Raw genomic sequence first — 16,083 nt, 5'->3', positions numbered from 1 at the left:
CTGTCCCCATATCGCGCATGATCGGAGTCTGCCCTTTTATCGCGTGTCCTTGTGTGGGAATATAAATGTGGCAAGACCGAAGAGTGTTATAGTTTTATCTTTGTGTCCTTCCGAGAAATATATACAAAGTGGGATCGAAGTTTGTCTGTTCCTTGCCAGTATGTAGAAAAGAAACCGCCGCACAATGCCCGAGTAGCTACAAGCAGTCCCGGAATTCAATATCGAGGAATGTCTGTATTTTCTTTTCCTTATACTGCTGTCGTTTTTACGCTTTTGTTGACGTAAAATATATTCGTTGTAACACCCACACCCACCCACCCACCCACCCACACCCACACCCACACCCACACCCACACCCACACACCCACACACCCACACACCCACACCCCTGCCATTGTATCTTTTTAGTTTCCTGGTGCTATTTCCACATGTATCCTTAGTTGTATGATCACACTCTGTACTGCCTGGGGGTTGGGGTGGCATGCTCCTCCCTTCTCCTTTGTTGTTTACTTGCAACAATAAACTATCAATCACACACACACACACACACACACACACACACACACACACACACACACACACACACACTCCTTTATAGACCATTCTCTTGACATCAGCCGCAGCACTATCGCGACACTCAGCCAGACGCAGTTCCCTAAGCGCTTTCCATGAACCACTCGCGCGGGTTAATGGCAACACCCAACACATTCAGTTCGGTACTGTCAGACGCTTTCGGCTCTCGCACCAACTATTTCCAAGGTCCAAAAAGGAGATCAGTCGGGTTCTAATGAGTGGTAATTTAGGTTCATGGTACAGAGGAAGGGTTAGACTACCACCAGGGTCAAAACACTACCCCTGGAAATGCACACGACTCTTACTGAAAGCCTTGTCGAGTGTGAGTGTTCTTGGGCGCCGAAATGGATATCAGTCGGGTTCTAATGAGTGGTAATTCAGGCTCATGGTACAGAGGAAGGGTCAGACTACCACCAGGGTCAAAACACTACCCCTGGAAATGCACACGACTCCTAGCGAAAGCCTTGTCAAGTGTGCGTGTGCTAGGGCTCCGAAATGTTTAAAAATACGGTCCTCCTTCTCTCGGTCGGTAATAGCGTGACGCAATTACTATACCAGGAAGCAGAACTAATTGGAAGTAACTACGTGGAGCTGAACGAAGACTAAAAGGAGTTAATAAGCTATCGTTGGTTTTCGAGTCTGCACTTACTCTCTACTTAACTGTATAGCGAGGTGATAGTGTATGGATCGTCGACTTTGTTTCATGACCGAGTGACAGAATAGCAAGTCGATGTGTTGGAAGAGTAGGAAATGGAAATGAAGGGAAGAGAAGGAAAGGGAAAGGAAGGGAAGAGAAGGAAAGGGAAAGGAAGGGAAGAGAAGGAAAGGGAAAAGAAGGGAAGAGAAGGAAAGGGAAAGGAAGGGAAGAGAAGGAAAGGGAAAGGAAGGGAAGAGAAGGAAAGAGAAAGGAAGGGAAGAGAAGGAAAGAGAAGAGAAAGGAAGAGAAGGAGAGAGAAGGAGAAGGAGAAGGAAGGAGAAGGAAAGGAAGAGGAGGAAGAGAAGGAAAGGGAAGGAGGAAGAAGGAAAAAGAGAAGAGAAAGAGAAAGGAAGAGAGAGAAGGAAGGGAAGGAAGAGAGAAAGAGAAAGAGAGAGAAGGAGGAAAGGAAGGGAAGAGAAGAAAAGGGAAAGGAAAGGAAAAGAGAGGAGAAGGGAAGAGAAGGAAAGGGAAGGAAGAGAGAAGGAAAGGAAGGAAGAAGGAAGGAAGAAGAGGAAAGGAAGGAAGAGGAAGGGAAGGAAGAGAAGAAGGAAAAGGAAGGAAAAGGAAGAAGGAAAAGGAAGGAAAGGAAAGAGAAAGGAAGAGAAGGAAGAGAAGGAAAGGAAGGAAAAAGAAGGAAGAAGGAAAAGAGAAAGGAAGGAAGAGGAAGGAAAGGGAAAGGAAGGAAGAGAAGGAAAGGAAAGGAAGGAAGGAAAGGAAGGAAGCGAAGGGAAGGGAAGGGAAGAGAAGGAAAGGGAAAGGAAGGGAAGAGAAGGAAAGGGAAAGGAAGGGAAGAGAAGGAAAGGGAAGGGAAGGGAAGAGAAGGAAAGGGAAAGGAAGGGAAGAGAAGGAAAGGGAAAGGAAGGGAAGAGAAGGAAAGGGAAAGGAAGGGAAGAGAAGGAAAGGGAAGGGAAGGGAAGAGAAGGAAAGGGAAAGGAAGGGAAGAGAAGGAAAGGGAAAAGAAGGAAAGGGAAGAGAAGGAAAGGGAAAGGAAGGGAAGAGAAGGAAAGGGAAGAGAAAACATTTGAAACATTTGAAAAAAAACATTTGAAACATTTGAAACATTAGAAACATTTTATTATCCCTTTATACAATTATGTATTTACAGTAATTTTGTAGTGCAGGGAGCCCATTTAAAGCTGGGAGCTTTTTAGGCAGTACTGGAAACTTAGGTGCTGGATTTAATCAAAAAAAAATATATATATATATATATATATATATATATATATATATATATATATATATATATATATATATATATATATATATATATATATATATATATATATATATATATATATATATATATATATATATATATATATATATATAATAATAATAATTAACATTGTGATAATTATAAAGTAGTAGTAGTGTAAATAATAATTAAAGTGATAATATTAACACAATATCATTAGTACAAAAATTGTAATTGATTTATAAAAATAATATGGTAGTACAGTAACTGATAATGTAAGTAATAGTATTAATACAATAATAATAGTATAAGGTAATAATTGATTAAGCTGAGGACACACTCTGACAGATGATACATGGACTTAATAATTATAATTGAGAAGAATATGTTTTTTAAATTGTTTTTTAAAGGAATGTATTGAATTTAGAGCTTTAATATTATTAGGAATAGAATTCCAGGTTTTAGGTCCTGAATAAGAAAGTGAGTGTTGAAAAAGTGTTAAATTATGGGCAGGTGTACGTAAATTTTCATGAGTACGGGTGAAATAAGTATGTTGTGGCTGTAAGGACACGGAGGTTTCACTTTTGATCTTTTTATACATGTAAATACCAATTCGTAGCTTATTTATGTCAAAAAGTTTTAAGGACTTTGTTTCTTTAAAGAGAGGTTGTGTGTGGGCAAAGTAGTCACTGTTTGTAATAATTCTTATTATTTTCTTTTGAAGTCTAAACAGAGGTAACAGGTGTGTGGGGTAGGTGTTGCACCAGATAGGTGTACAGTAATACAGGTGTGGTAAGACATGTGCGTTATATAACATTTTCAAAACATCAATGGGCATTAATTCTTTAATTTGATATAACAGAGATACTAGCCTGAATGATTTAAGGATTTGGTTTGTTACGTGCTGCTTATAGGTCATGGTATCATCATAATTTATTCCTAATAATGTATGTTTATTAGCTCTGCTTATAATGTCATGGGAAAAAAATAGATGGTGACTTCTTAGTAAATAGCATATAAAATGTTTTGTTTAAGCTTACTGTTAATCTATTACTCAGACACCATTTATGAAAGGTTTGTAGGTCAGTGTCTGCTGTATGTATCATGTCAGTAGGGTTTTCACCAGTAATATTTAAGGTTGAGTCATCTGCGAAAAGGATTGTTTTAAGGTTTGTAAATATGTAAGTAATATCATTTATATATAAGAGAAACAGGATTGGACCTAAGACACTGCCCTGTGGAACACCGTATTGAATAGGTAGAGATGCAGATAGACAAGTGTGGAAGGAAAGGGAAAGGAAGGGGAGAGAAGGAAAGGGAAAGGAAGGGAAGAGATGGAGAGGGAAAAGGAGGGAAGAGTGTGTGTGTGTGTGTGTGTGTGTGTGTGTGTGTGTGTGTGTGTGTGTGTGTGTGTGTGTGTGTGTGTCTGTCTCGCGAAAATGAGAAAAAAACAAAACATGAAAAGATAAATATTGAAAAACACGCAAATTCCTGAAGAAATATAAAAGAAAAATAATATAAATAGAACGAACAAAGAAAAGAACATTGAAAACAGTGATAAACTAATCGATGAATTTTGTTGTTCCTGCCGCCATAAAGAGAGAGAGAGTAGGAAGATGATGATGAAGAGGAGGTAGGATAAAAAGAGGAATAGAAAGATGATGATGATGATGATGTGGAGGAGGAAGAGGAGGAAGAAGAGGAGGAGAAAATGATTATTAAGAAGGAGAGGAAGAAGATGGAATGCGGTTGATAAGAGGAGGAGGAGGAGGAGGGGGAGGAAGTAGCGAGGAGATCTATATATTTCATGATGTCGATACTCTCTCTCTCTCTCTCTCTCTCTCTCTCTCTCTCTCTCTCTCTCTCTCTCTCTTTCTCTTGTTCTTACAATTATTTTCAGGTCAATGAGAGAGAGAGAGAGCCACTTGTGACACAAATACCAACAGGCAAGCATTATGCATTCATTTCTCTCTCTCTCTCTCTCTCTCTCTCTCTCTCTCTCTCTCTCTCTCTCTTCCTCTCCTTCCTTCCTTTCCCTTCCTTCATTTCATTTCATTTCTTCCTTCCTTCCCTTCCCTTCATTTCATTTCATTTCATTTCCTTCCTTCCTTCCCTTCCCTTCTTCCCTTCTTCCTTCCCTTCCTTTCCTTCCTTCCTCCCTTCCTTCCTTCCCTTCCCTTCCCTTCCCTTCCCATCCCTCCCTTCCCTTCTTCTCCCTTCCCTTCCCTTCCTTCCCTTCCCTTTCCTTCCCTTCCCCTTCGTTCCCTTCACTTCCTATCCCTTCCCTTCCCTTCCTCTCCCTTCCCTTCCCCTCCCTCCCTTTTCTTCCCTTCCCTTCCCATCCCTCCTTTCCCTTCTTCTCCCTTCCCTTCCCTTCCTTCCCTTTCCTCACCTTCCCTTCCCTTCCCCTTTCGTTCCTTTTCCCTCCCTTTCCTTTCCTTTTCCTTCCTACCATCTGTCACCTTCTTATTTTTATACTTTCCTCCTTTCCTACCTCCTCCTCCTCCTCCTCTTCCTCCTCCTCCTCCTTCGTCTGTCATTACCTCCCATCACGGCTAATCACACCCCTTAGTTGCCCAACACCTGTGCTGCTCATTAACTCTGGACAGGTAGAAGGATTGCTAATGACCTGACCTGTCCTAACGTGACCTCTTTTGGCTGGGTAGTGTTCTTTAGTTGACCTCTTGTTGCTTCCTCTTTTATTATCTTTTCCTCTGTCTTCTTTCGCTTTTTTGCTTCTTTTTTTTACATTTTCCGTCTTTTTCTTCTGTCTTCTTTTTCTTTTCTTTTTCCTTTTCTTTTTCTTCGTTCTTTTTTTACATTCTTATTTTTTCTTATATCCTCTTCTGCTCTTTTTCTTCTCTGTCTTCTTTTCCTTCTCATTTTCCTTTTCTTTTTCTTTCTTCTTCCTTTTTTACATTTTCTTCTTTTTTCTTATATCCTCTTTTTCTCTTTTTCTTCTCTGTCTTCTTTTTCTTTTCTTTTTCCTTTTCTTTTCCTTTCTTCTTTCTTTTTTTACATTTTCTTCTTTTTTTCTTATATCCTCTTCTGCTCTTTTTCTTCTCTGTCTTCTTTTCCTTCTCATTTTCCTTTTCTTTTTCTTTCTTCTTCCTTTTTTTTACATTTTCTTCTTTTTTTCTTATATCCTCTTCTGCTCTTTTTCTTGTCTTCTTTTCCTTTTTTTTCCTTTTCTTTTTCTTTCTTCTTCCTTTTTTACATTTTCTTCTTTTTTTCTTATATCCTCTTCTGCTCTTTTTCTTGTCTTCTTTTCCTTTCTTTTTCCTTTTCTTTTTTTTCTTTTTTTTTTAAATTTTCCGTCTTTTCTTCTCTGTCTTCTTTTCCATTTCCTTTTCCTTTTCTTTTTCTTTCCTCTTTTTTTACATTTTTTTCTGATATCCTCTGCCGTTTATTCTTCTTTCTTCTTTTCCTATTCTTTTTTCTTTTCTTTCTCTTTCTTCTTCTTCCTTTTTTACATTTTCTTCTTTTTTCTTATATCCTCTTTTCCTCTATTTCTTCTCTATCTTCTTTTCCTTTTCTTTTTCCTTTTCTTTTTCTTTCTTCTTCCTTTTTTTACATTTTTTTTCTTATATCCTCTTCTGCTCTTTTTCTTCTCTTTCTTCTTTTCCTTTTCTTTTTCCTTTTCCTTTTTTCTTTCTTCTTCCTTTTTTTACATTTTCTTCTTTTTTTCTTATATCCTCTTCTGCTCTTTTTCTTGTCTTCTTTTCTTTCTCCTTTTCATTTCCTCTTTCCTAATATTTTTTCTTCGCTTTTCTTCTTTTCTTCTTTCCTTTTCTTCTTTTCTTCCTCCTTTTTTACTATTTTTCTACTTCCCTTTCTTTTTCTTTTATTCCCTTTTCTTTTTCTTTCTCTTTTCTTCGCTTTCCTTCTTTTCTCTTCTATATTCATCTTTTAATTTGTCTTCTCTTTTCTTCTCTTCCCCTTTCCTCTTTTCCCTCTTATTTCCTTCCTCTTTTCTTCTTTCTTTTTCGTTCTTCTTTCCTTCCATATTTTCTTCCCCTCTCTTCCCCTCCCTTCCTTTCCCTTGCCTTCCCTTCCCTTCTCTTCCGTTTCCTTCCCCTTCCGTTCCCTTCCTTTCCCTCTCGATCCCTTCCCTTCCCTTCCCCTTCCCTTTCCTTCTCTTCCCTTCCCTTCCCTTCCCTTGCCTTCCCTTCCCTTCCCTTGCCTTGCCTTGCCTTGCCTTGCCTTGCCTTCCCTTCCCTTCTCTTTCGTTCCCTTCCCCTCCCTTCCCTTCCTTTCCCTTTCCTTCCCTTCCCTTTCCCTCTCTTCCCTTCCCTTCCCCTCCCATCCCTTTCCTTCCTTTCCCTTCCCTTCTCTTCCCTCTCCTTCCCTTCCCTTCCCTTCCCTTCCCTTTTCTTCCCTTCCCTTCCCTTCTCTTCCCTTCCCTTCCCTTCCCTTTCCTTCCTTTCCCCTTCCCGTACCCTTCCCTTCCCCTCCCTTCCCCTCCCTTCCTTTTCCTTCCTTTCCCTTCCCTTCCCTTCCCTTCCCTTCCCTTCCCTTCCTTTCCTTTCCTTTCTTATTCCTTCTTCCTTTCTTCTGATTTCTTCATTCTATTTTCCTTTTTTTTCTTTCTTTTCTTTTTTCTCATTTCTTGTCTTCTCGTTTCTTCTTTTCTTATCTTCCTCATTTCTTCTTTTTCTTTTCTTCTTCCTCAGTTCTCCTTTTCTTGTATGTCTTTTCTTTTATATTATCTTTTCTTTTGTCTCCTTCTCTCTGTTTCCTTCTCTTTTTCTTCCCTCTTTTCTTCCTATATTCTTGTTTTTTCTTTCTTTTTCTTTTCTTTTCTTATCATTATTTTCTGTTTTTCTCATTTATTCTTTTGTATTCTCTCTTCATCTCTCTCCTTCTTCTCTTGATTTTTCCCTCTTAATTTCCTGTTTTCCTGTTTTCCCGTTATCCTGTTTTCCTGTTTTTCCTGTTTTCCCGTTACCCTGTTTTCCTGTTTTCCTGTTTTTCCTGTTTTCCCGTTACCCTGTTTTTCCTGTTTTCCTGTTTTTCCTGTTTTCCCGTTATCTTTTTTTCCTGTTTTTCCTGTTTTCCTGTTTTCCCGTTACCCTGTTTTCCTGTTTTCCTGTTTTACCGTTATCCTGTTTTCCTGTTTTCCCGTTATCCTGTTTTCCTGTTTTTCCTGTTTTCCTGTTTTCCCGTTACCCTGTTTTCCCGTTACCCTGTTTTCCTGTTTTCCTGTTTTCCCGTTATCCTGTTTTCCTGTTTTTCCTGTTTTCCCGTTATCTTTTTTCCTGTTTTTCCGGTTTTCCTGTTTTCCCGTTACCCTGTTTTCCTGTTTTTCTGTTTTACCGTTATCCTGTTTTCCTGTTTTCCCGTTATCCTGTTTTACTGTTTTCCTGTTTTTCCTGTTTTCCCGTTACCCTGTTTTCCTGTTTTTCTGTTTTCCCGTTATCCTGTTTTCCTGTTTTCCTGTTTTCCCGTTATCCTGTTTTCCTGTTTTTCTGTTTTCCCATTATCCTGTTTTCCTGTTTTTCTGTTCTCCTGTTATCCTGTTTTCCTGTTTTTCCTGTTTTCCCGTTATCCTGTTTTCCTGTTTTTCCTGTTTTCCCGTTATCCTGTTTTCCTGTTTTTCCTGTTTTCCCGTTATCCTGTTTTCCTGTTTTTCCTGTTTTCCCGTTATCCTGTTTTCCTGTTTTTTCTGTTCTCCTGTTTTCCCGTTATCCTGTTTTCCTGATTTCCTGTTTTTCCCGTTATCCTGTTTTCCTGTTTTTCCTGTTTTCCCGTTATCCTGTTTTCCTGTTTTTCTGTTTTCCCGTTATCCTGTTTTCCTGTTTTTCTGTTCTCCCGTTATCCTGTTTTCCTGTTTTTCCTGTTTTCCCGTTATCCTGTTTTCCTGTTTTTCCTGTTTTCCTGTTTTCCTGTTTTTCCTGTTTTCCCGTTATCCTGTTTTCCTGTTTTCCTGTTTTTCCTGTTTTCCCGTTATCCTGTTTTCCTGATTTCCTGTTTTTCCCGTTATCCTGTTTTCCTGTTTTTCCTGTTTTCCCGTTATCCTGTTTTCCTGTTTTTCCTGTTTTCCTGTTTTTCCTGTTTTCCCGTTATCCTGTTTTCCTGTTTTTCCTGTTTTCCTGATTTCCTGTTTTTTCCGTTATCCTGTTTTTCCTGTTTTCCTGTTTTTCCTGTTTTCCTGTTTTTCCTGTTTTCCCGTTATCCTGTTTTCCTGATTTCCTGTTTTCCCGTTATCCTGTTTTCCTGATTTTCTGTTTTTTCCGTTATCCTGTTTTCCTGTTTTCCTGTTTTTCCTGTTTTCCCGTTATCCTGTTTTCCTGTTTTCCTGTTTTTCCTGTTTTCCCGTTATCCTGTTATCCTGATTTCCTGTTTTCCTGTTTTCTCTTTATCCTGTTTTCCTGTTTTTCCTGTTTTCCCGTTATCCTGTTTTCTTGTTTTTCCTGTTTTCCTGTTTTCCCGTTATCCTGTTTTCCTTATTTCCTGTTTTCCCGTTATCCTGTTTTTCCTTATTTCCTGTTTTCCCGTTATCCTGTTTTCCTTATTTCCTGTTTTCTCTCTCAATTTCCTGTTTTCCTTATTTTTCCCTCGCAATTTCCTGTTTTCTCTTCTCTTCTTTATTTTCTTTTCATTCACTTTTCTTCTTCTTTTCCTTCTCTTTTCTCCTCTTCTCATAATTATGCCTTTTTATATTCCTTCCTTTTCCTTTTTCTTATTATCTTCCTTCTCCTCTTCCTCCTCCTTTTCCTCTTCCTCCTCCTTTTCCTCCTCCTTCTCCTCTTCCTCCTCCTTTTCCTTCTCTCCTCATTAACCCTGGAACGTTATAGGTGTCAATAATAACCTCCTCCTCCTCCTCCTCCTCCTCCTCCTCCTCCTCCTCCTCCTCCTCCTTTCCTGCTATAATTACCGACTTCTTGCTCCTGTTTTTCTCTATTTTCTTCTTCTTCTTCTTCTTCTTCTTCTTCTTCTTCTTCTTCTTCTTCTTCTTCTTCTTCTTCTTCTTCTTCTTCTTCTTCTTCTTCTTCTTCTTCTTCTTCTTCTTCTTCTTCTTCTTCTTCGTCTTCGTCTTCGTCTTCTTCTCCTTCTTCTTTCATCTCCTCCTCCTCCTCCTCCTCCTCCTCCTCCTCCTCCTCCTCCTCTACCTATTACTACTATATAACCTCCTTCGTGGAATTTTGCGTGAGGAGGAGGAGGAGGAGGAGGAGCAAGAGAAAGAGGAGGAGGGGGGGTTGACACTTCTCCTCCTCCTCCTCCTTCTCCTCCTCCTCCTCCTCCTTCTCCTCCTCCTCCTCCTCCTCGTGGCCTTGAAATACCACCTGTAGAACTTTTTTTTTTTCTTCACGGCAATTCTCTTATTATATCTTTTTATTTCTTTTCTTTTTTCTTCCTCGATGACGTGATTTTGCTCACTGGAATTCCACTTACTCGTGTGTGTGTGTGTGTGTGTGTGTGTGTGTGTGTGTGTGTGTGTGTGTGTGTGTGTGTGTGTGTGTGTGTGTGTGTGTGTGTGTGTGTGTGTTCTTGGTCTTGCTCTTGATTTCTTTCTTTCCATTTCTTTCTTTCTTTGTTTTCTTTCTTTCTTTCCTTCTTTTTTTTCTTTCTCTTTTTCTTTCTTTCTTTCTTTCTTTCTTCTCAATCGAACACTACTACTACTACTACTACAACTGCTACTACTACTGCTACTACTACTACTACTACTACTACTACTACTACTACTACTACTACTACCATAGTCGTTTTCTTTATCAGTATAGCGAGTGCGTGGGGGTAGCTTAAGTAAAGGAAAATGAAAGAAAAGAGGAAGAGAAGAAAAAGGAAGGAAGGAGGAGGAGGAGGAGGGAATGAAGGAAAAGGGAGGAAGAAGAGAATGAAGTAAAAAGTGCTTCTCATCCTCCTCCTTTTCCCTCCTTTATTTTCTTTACTCCATCATTATCCCACTCCTTCATTCGTAACACATACAGCAATTAATCACACTTTTCTTCCTCCTCCTCCTCCTCCTCCTCCTCCTCCTCGAAGTGTCGGCAGCAGGAGCAATATTTCTGTCCTATACACCAACGCGCATGGCCTAATGATACCCAAGCGTGATGGAGTACTCGCTTGCGTTGCCGTCTGGATGCCAAACTTGATAGGAATTACCGGAATGGGCTGCCTCTTACCACCTCATGCCAGAATTTTCACTCGCGGGGTACGAAAGTTTTCATAACAGACTGTACAAAAAGGGGGCGGTGTTATATATTGTCAAGAATACGCTCCCTGCCGTAAAAGTAAACAAACAAGACTCAGAAAAGTATGACTCCATTTACATAGAGTTAACTAGTAAAAACAAGAAGAAGCTGACGATTGCTAGAGTATACAGACCGCCCACACAGCCGGCGACACTGGCCTTCACGAGGAAATTCACGGTGTTCACGGTCGGGAACACTACTGGCCCCGAGAGCCCTACTCCACCGAGGGGATTTGGCACAATTGACGGACGAGATGTGCAGAGTACCAGTGGTGGGATTTAAATTTTTTAAGAAAAGGTTCTCTCACTCCAGGACTCGCTAACAACAGGTTCTCTCACTACGTTCAATAAATATTTTGTTTTCGTCATGTCAGCCTTGCCTCTTCCACTTTTTGTTCTATTTGACCCCATCCATCAGCACGACAATGTTGTCAATAACTATACGGTTGATCAGAATGCATCAAAAGTCTATTGGGCTTATTTTGTGTCTCGGCCCTATGCCTTTATATGGCATATTTATAGATTCAAACGGTTATCAAAGTGATCTTGACATATTTAAGATAACCATTCCTTATGTCGTTATGCGTGACTACAGAAAATAATAGCTACAGTCTCAAAAGAAAAAAAAAAATCTACCAGCTACAGTGGTGTCTGCAGAAATGTTGTTGTTGTTGTTGTTGTTGTTGTCAGGGCCGCGAAGATCTGAAGATCATTATGAGCCCTTGGGAAGTCCTGTGAGGTTATCACAGGCGTGACAGCTGCATGGCCTGTCTTATTCAGGACGACACAGGTGAGGCGGATGACAGCTGGTTGCCGTGAGGGGGAAGTAAACAAAACCAGCTGGCAGCGGTTGCTGTCGATGTAACCTTTGTAACGGCGCTCTCGTTCGAATCGGTGATGCCACATTCGTCTTGAACCCGTGTTCGGCTCCACCCGACATAAAATCTGGTTTTAGTCGTGTTTTTGACTCTCAAAAGCCAGTAACAGATCTATGAGGGGTTTACCAAAATAAGTTATAAGGTAAAGGTGTTCATGGGGGAAAAATTGAGAACCCTGATTTAAGCTAACAGTAACAACTGGTTCTCGGGATTAAAGAAACTTCAAGAACAGGTTCTTGCGAACCGGTGCGAACCGGCTGAATCCCATCACTACAGAATACCTAGATAGATGTGACACAAACAAGTCAACCGGACCCAACAACTTGTCACCCAGACTGCCAAAAGAACTCGACCAGCACATACAGCCTCTTACCGGCGTCTATAATTGGTCACCACAACAAAATAAATTTACCGAAGACTGGAACCAAGCGAACGTAGCACCGATCTTCAAAAAGGGAGACGAGAGCGTGACCTTACACTAAGTGGTCTTGTTTCTAGAAGAGAACAGTATAATTTCTGATACCCAGCACGGCTTCAAAAAATAAGCTCACCTGTTTAACCAATTTACTGAACTTCCAAGGTATTTATGAAAACTCAAAACTGGGACAAATATATCAACGTGTTCGTTAGATATCTAGCCTTTCAGAAACCCTTTGACAAGGTAGGCCTACCACACGAACGACTCCTCAAGAAACTTCAGTCAGCGGGTTTAGGAGACAATCAAACTCTTAGGGCCAAGCGATGCAGTGCAGACATCGGCAGTAGTTATTTCTCGAACAGTCATCCGCCACTGGAATAACCTTCCTGCAGAAGTAGTTAGTGCGAAAGGATCAACTCCTTTAAGAATCGTCGCTTCGTTGATTCAAAAGTGAACTGAATGTCCCCGCGCCCACGTACAAATGCTTTAATCTGTTCCGCATTTCACTCATGTGGCTGACGAATAAAGTTACTAAAGTAGGCAGCATCGTAATGAACCAGCAGGCTTTTTTATGTTTCCAAGTATTATTCCTACACTTTTTAATTCTTCTTCAAGCCATCAACCACACTCCTCTTCCATCTTCCCTTTCTTCCTTCACCCCATCATCATCATCATTATTCTTCCTTCTTCCAGCCTTCAGTCGTTCCCTTCCTCCTCCTCCTTCTCTTCCTCCTTACCCTTTTCCTTCATTCTTCTTCATCCTTCCTACAGCCACCAATTACTTTTTCGTTAATCCTCTACTAAATTCTTCATATATCCAGCCACCAACCACACCCATCCTTCTACTCTTCTTTCTCCTTCTACCCTTCTTTCTCCTTCTTCTACCCTCTCTTACTTTATCTCCTCGCTGCTATCCCTCTACTTCTCTATTCTTCCTGTTTCCTGCCTTCAGTCAATTATCACTCTTACTCGCGTGTTCTTTTTTCTTCCTTCTTATCCCGCGTCTTCATTCTTAACTCTACCCACCAACCACACTCATTCTTCTCCTCCTTCTTCTTCCTTCTCTTCCTTAATCTATTCATATTCGCCCCTTTCCTACTTCCCTCATCGTTCTTCTCCCTCTTCTTCCTTCTCTTCCTTAATCTCTTCATATTCGCCCCTTTCCTACTTCCCTCATCGTTCTTCTCCCTCTCCTTCCTTCTCTTCCTTCACTGCATAATTCCTTCAATACCTCGTTCTTTCTTCACTACATCCATACCCCTCCCTTTTTTCCTTCTCCTCCTCGTCCTCCTCCTCCTTCATCTTTCTCCTTCATCTTCGTTCTTATTCCTTGTTTATCTATTTCTTCCTTCTTCCAGCCTTCAGTCATTCTCTTCTTCCTCCTTCGCCTTTTCCTTCTTCTTCTCTTCCTCCTCACCCTTTTCCTTCATTCTGCTCCTTCATCTCTTCGTTATCATTCCTTCTTTATTTCTTTCTTCCTTCCCCCAGCCTTCAGTCATTCTCTTCTTCCTCTTACTTTTCCTTTTCCTCCTCCTCCATTTCCTTCATCTTTCTCCTTCATCTCTTCCTTATCATTCCTTCTTTATTTCTTTCTTCCTTCTTCCAGCCTTCAGTCATTCTTCTTCTTCCTTCTTTGCCATTTCCTTCTCCTCCTCCTTCTTCCTCCTCCTTGGAGTCACTATCAGCAGTGACCTGAAACACGCGAATCACTGTAAAAAAGCATACAACAAGGCCAACATTATGCTCGGGTTCATAGCGAGGAACTTCGAGTGTAAAACACCAGACGTGATGCTATCCTTGTATAATTCCATGGTAAGACCGCACCTCGAGTATGCAGTGCAGTTCTGGTCTCCCAATTACAGAAAGGACATTGCTTTACTGGAAAGGATTCAACGACGCGCCACAAAGATGATTCCAACCTTCAGGGCTCAACCGTACGAGGAACGACTCAAGCGACTCAATCTCTTTACATTGGAGAAAAGACGCCTACGAGGGGATATGATTCAAGTCTTCAAGTATCTAAAAAAGTTCAATAACGTCGATTACTCCAAATTCTTTGAACTGCAAACCAACTCAAGAACTAGAAATAACGGTTTACCCATTCAGTCGAGTCGATGTAACACAGACATTGGAAGGAGTTTCTTTTCAAACCGAGTCATCCGCCACTGGAACAATCTTCCCTCAGAAGTAGTGAATGCGAATACCATCAACTCCTTCAAATATGGAATCGACCGTCATTTCGCTGCGTCGGGAGTAAACTGAGTAACGAGGGGCTTCCATCTGCTCCTCAATATCGAGGTGCTTTCATCTGCTCCTCAATATCGAGGTGCTTTCATCTGCTCACCAAGCCCCAAGTGGCGGTCGAGCAGATTAAATCACCCAAGCGGGCGACCTCGTAATGAGCCAATAGGCTTTCTGTTGCCTGCATTTCCATGTTTCCATGTTTCCATGTTTCCATTTCCTTCATCTTTCTCCTTCATCTCTTCGTTATCATTCCTTCTCTACTTCTTTTTTCCCCTTCTTCTTCCTTCTCATCCCATTACTTCATTCCTTCTACTTGTACCCATCAATTACACCTCCTTTTCTTTCATCTATCTCCTTCTCTTCGTTATCATTCCTTCTCCACATCTTTCCTCCTTCTTCCTGCCTTCAGTTGTTCCCTTTCTCCTTCGGTTTTTCCTTCCACTAATCACACTCCTCCTCCTCCTCTTCGCCAGGCATCAGCAGCTCCCCGGAGGACCTCGCAGCTCGGCGCCAACTCTTCGGCAGCAACGTGATCGAGCCCAAGCCGCCGCCCTCCTTCCTGCGCCTGGTCTTCGAGGCGCTCAAGGACACCACGCTCATCATCCTCCAGGTCGCGGCCGTCATCAGCATCGTCCTCAGCTTCTTCCATTCCGAGGGGCAGGCGGGTAGGTGTGTGTAGGGGGGAGGGGAAGGGTGAAGAGGGTGGGGGGTGTTGTGAGCGTTTGTGTGTTTGTGAGGTAGATTGATATATGGTTTTGTTTGTGTGGGTATGTGTAGGTGGGGGTTGTTTGATGTCCTGTGTATGTTGGAGGGGGGGGGGGTATTTTTTTTGTGTGTATTTAGCTAGTTGTAGTTTTACGAGGCCTGGGCTTTACGCTCGTGTGGTCCCGTCTCTGTTTCTACATTTATCCAACTTTTCCTTAAAGCTTTGCACACTCCTTACCGATACTACATCCTTACTTAGTCTGTTTCAAACCTCTAGATTTCTTTGTGTGTGTTTGTGTGTGTGTGTGTGTGTGTGTGTGTGTGTGTGTGTGTGTGTGTGTGTGTGTGTCCAAGAAGGGGTGTTTGGTGTTTGTTTATTCATGATGTTACGTCTGTTCTTGTTCTTGTTCTTGATCAGATGCCGGTGATGAGGGAGAAGTGCTACCCAACAAAGGTGAGATACTACTGTTACTGCTACTACTACTACTACTACTACTACCTCTACTACTACTACTACTACTACTACCTCTACTACTACTACTACTACCTCTACTACTACTACTACTACTACTACTACTACTACTACTACTACTACTACTACTACTACTACTACTACTACTACTACCTCTACTACTACTACTACTACTACTACTACCACTACCACTACCACTACTACCTCTACTACTACTACTACTACTACTACTACTACTATCAATTTAATCCCCATGAAATATATTGATCCATATTTTCATAGTCGCCTGAAATATAATAATAATAATAATAATAATAATAATAATAATAATAATAATAATAATAATAATAATAATAATAATAATAAAAGGAAGAAAGAGGAGTGTAGAGGAATGGAAGGAGAATGAAAACGAAGGAAAGAGATGAAAAGTAAGAAAGAAAAAAAGGAAGAAGGGAAGGAATGAGAGGAAGAAAATATGAGTCGAGAGGAAAGTGGCAGGGAGGGAATTAGGGAGGAAGCGAATGAGTGAATGAAGGAAGGGAAGGAGGGAGGAAGGGAGGAGCGAATGAATGAAGGAAAGAAGGAAGGCCAGAAGTGAGGAATAAATTAAACTAGGAGGGAAACAATAGAGGGATGATAATAGAGGGATAATAGAGGGATTAATAGAGGGAATAATAGAGGGAATAATAGAGGGAATAATAGAGGGA

The 16,083-nt window shown here is 40.9% G+C and overlaps 1 long non-coding RNA gene across 1 annotated transcript in view; it reads left to right on the top strand.

The window, feature by feature from the left end:
* The first annotated feature begins 13,888 nt into the window (after nucleotides 1-13,888).
* LOC126990584 (uncharacterized) overlaps nucleotides 13,889-16,083 on the top strand; it is a 13,855-nt gene continuing 11,660 nt past the window's right edge. The window contains exons 1-2 of the long non-coding RNA XR_007744569.1: nucleotides 13,889-14,864; nucleotides 15,323-15,358. This is a non-coding gene — a long non-coding RNA (uncharacterized LOC126990584). The remainder of the gene's footprint in view (nucleotides 14,865-15,322; nucleotides 15,359-16,083) is intronic.

This window comes from Eriocheir sinensis, unplaced genomic scaffold, assembly GCF_024679095.1.
Source record: "Eriocheir sinensis breed Jianghai 21 unplaced genomic scaffold, ASM2467909v1 Scaffold1789, whole genome shotgun sequence".
Lineage (NCBI taxonomy): Eukaryota > Metazoa > Arthropoda > Malacostraca > Decapoda > Varunidae > Eriocheir > Eriocheir sinensis.
Note: the sequence above shows the minus strand (reverse complement) of the source record. Positions and strands in the feature narration are given on the sequence as shown.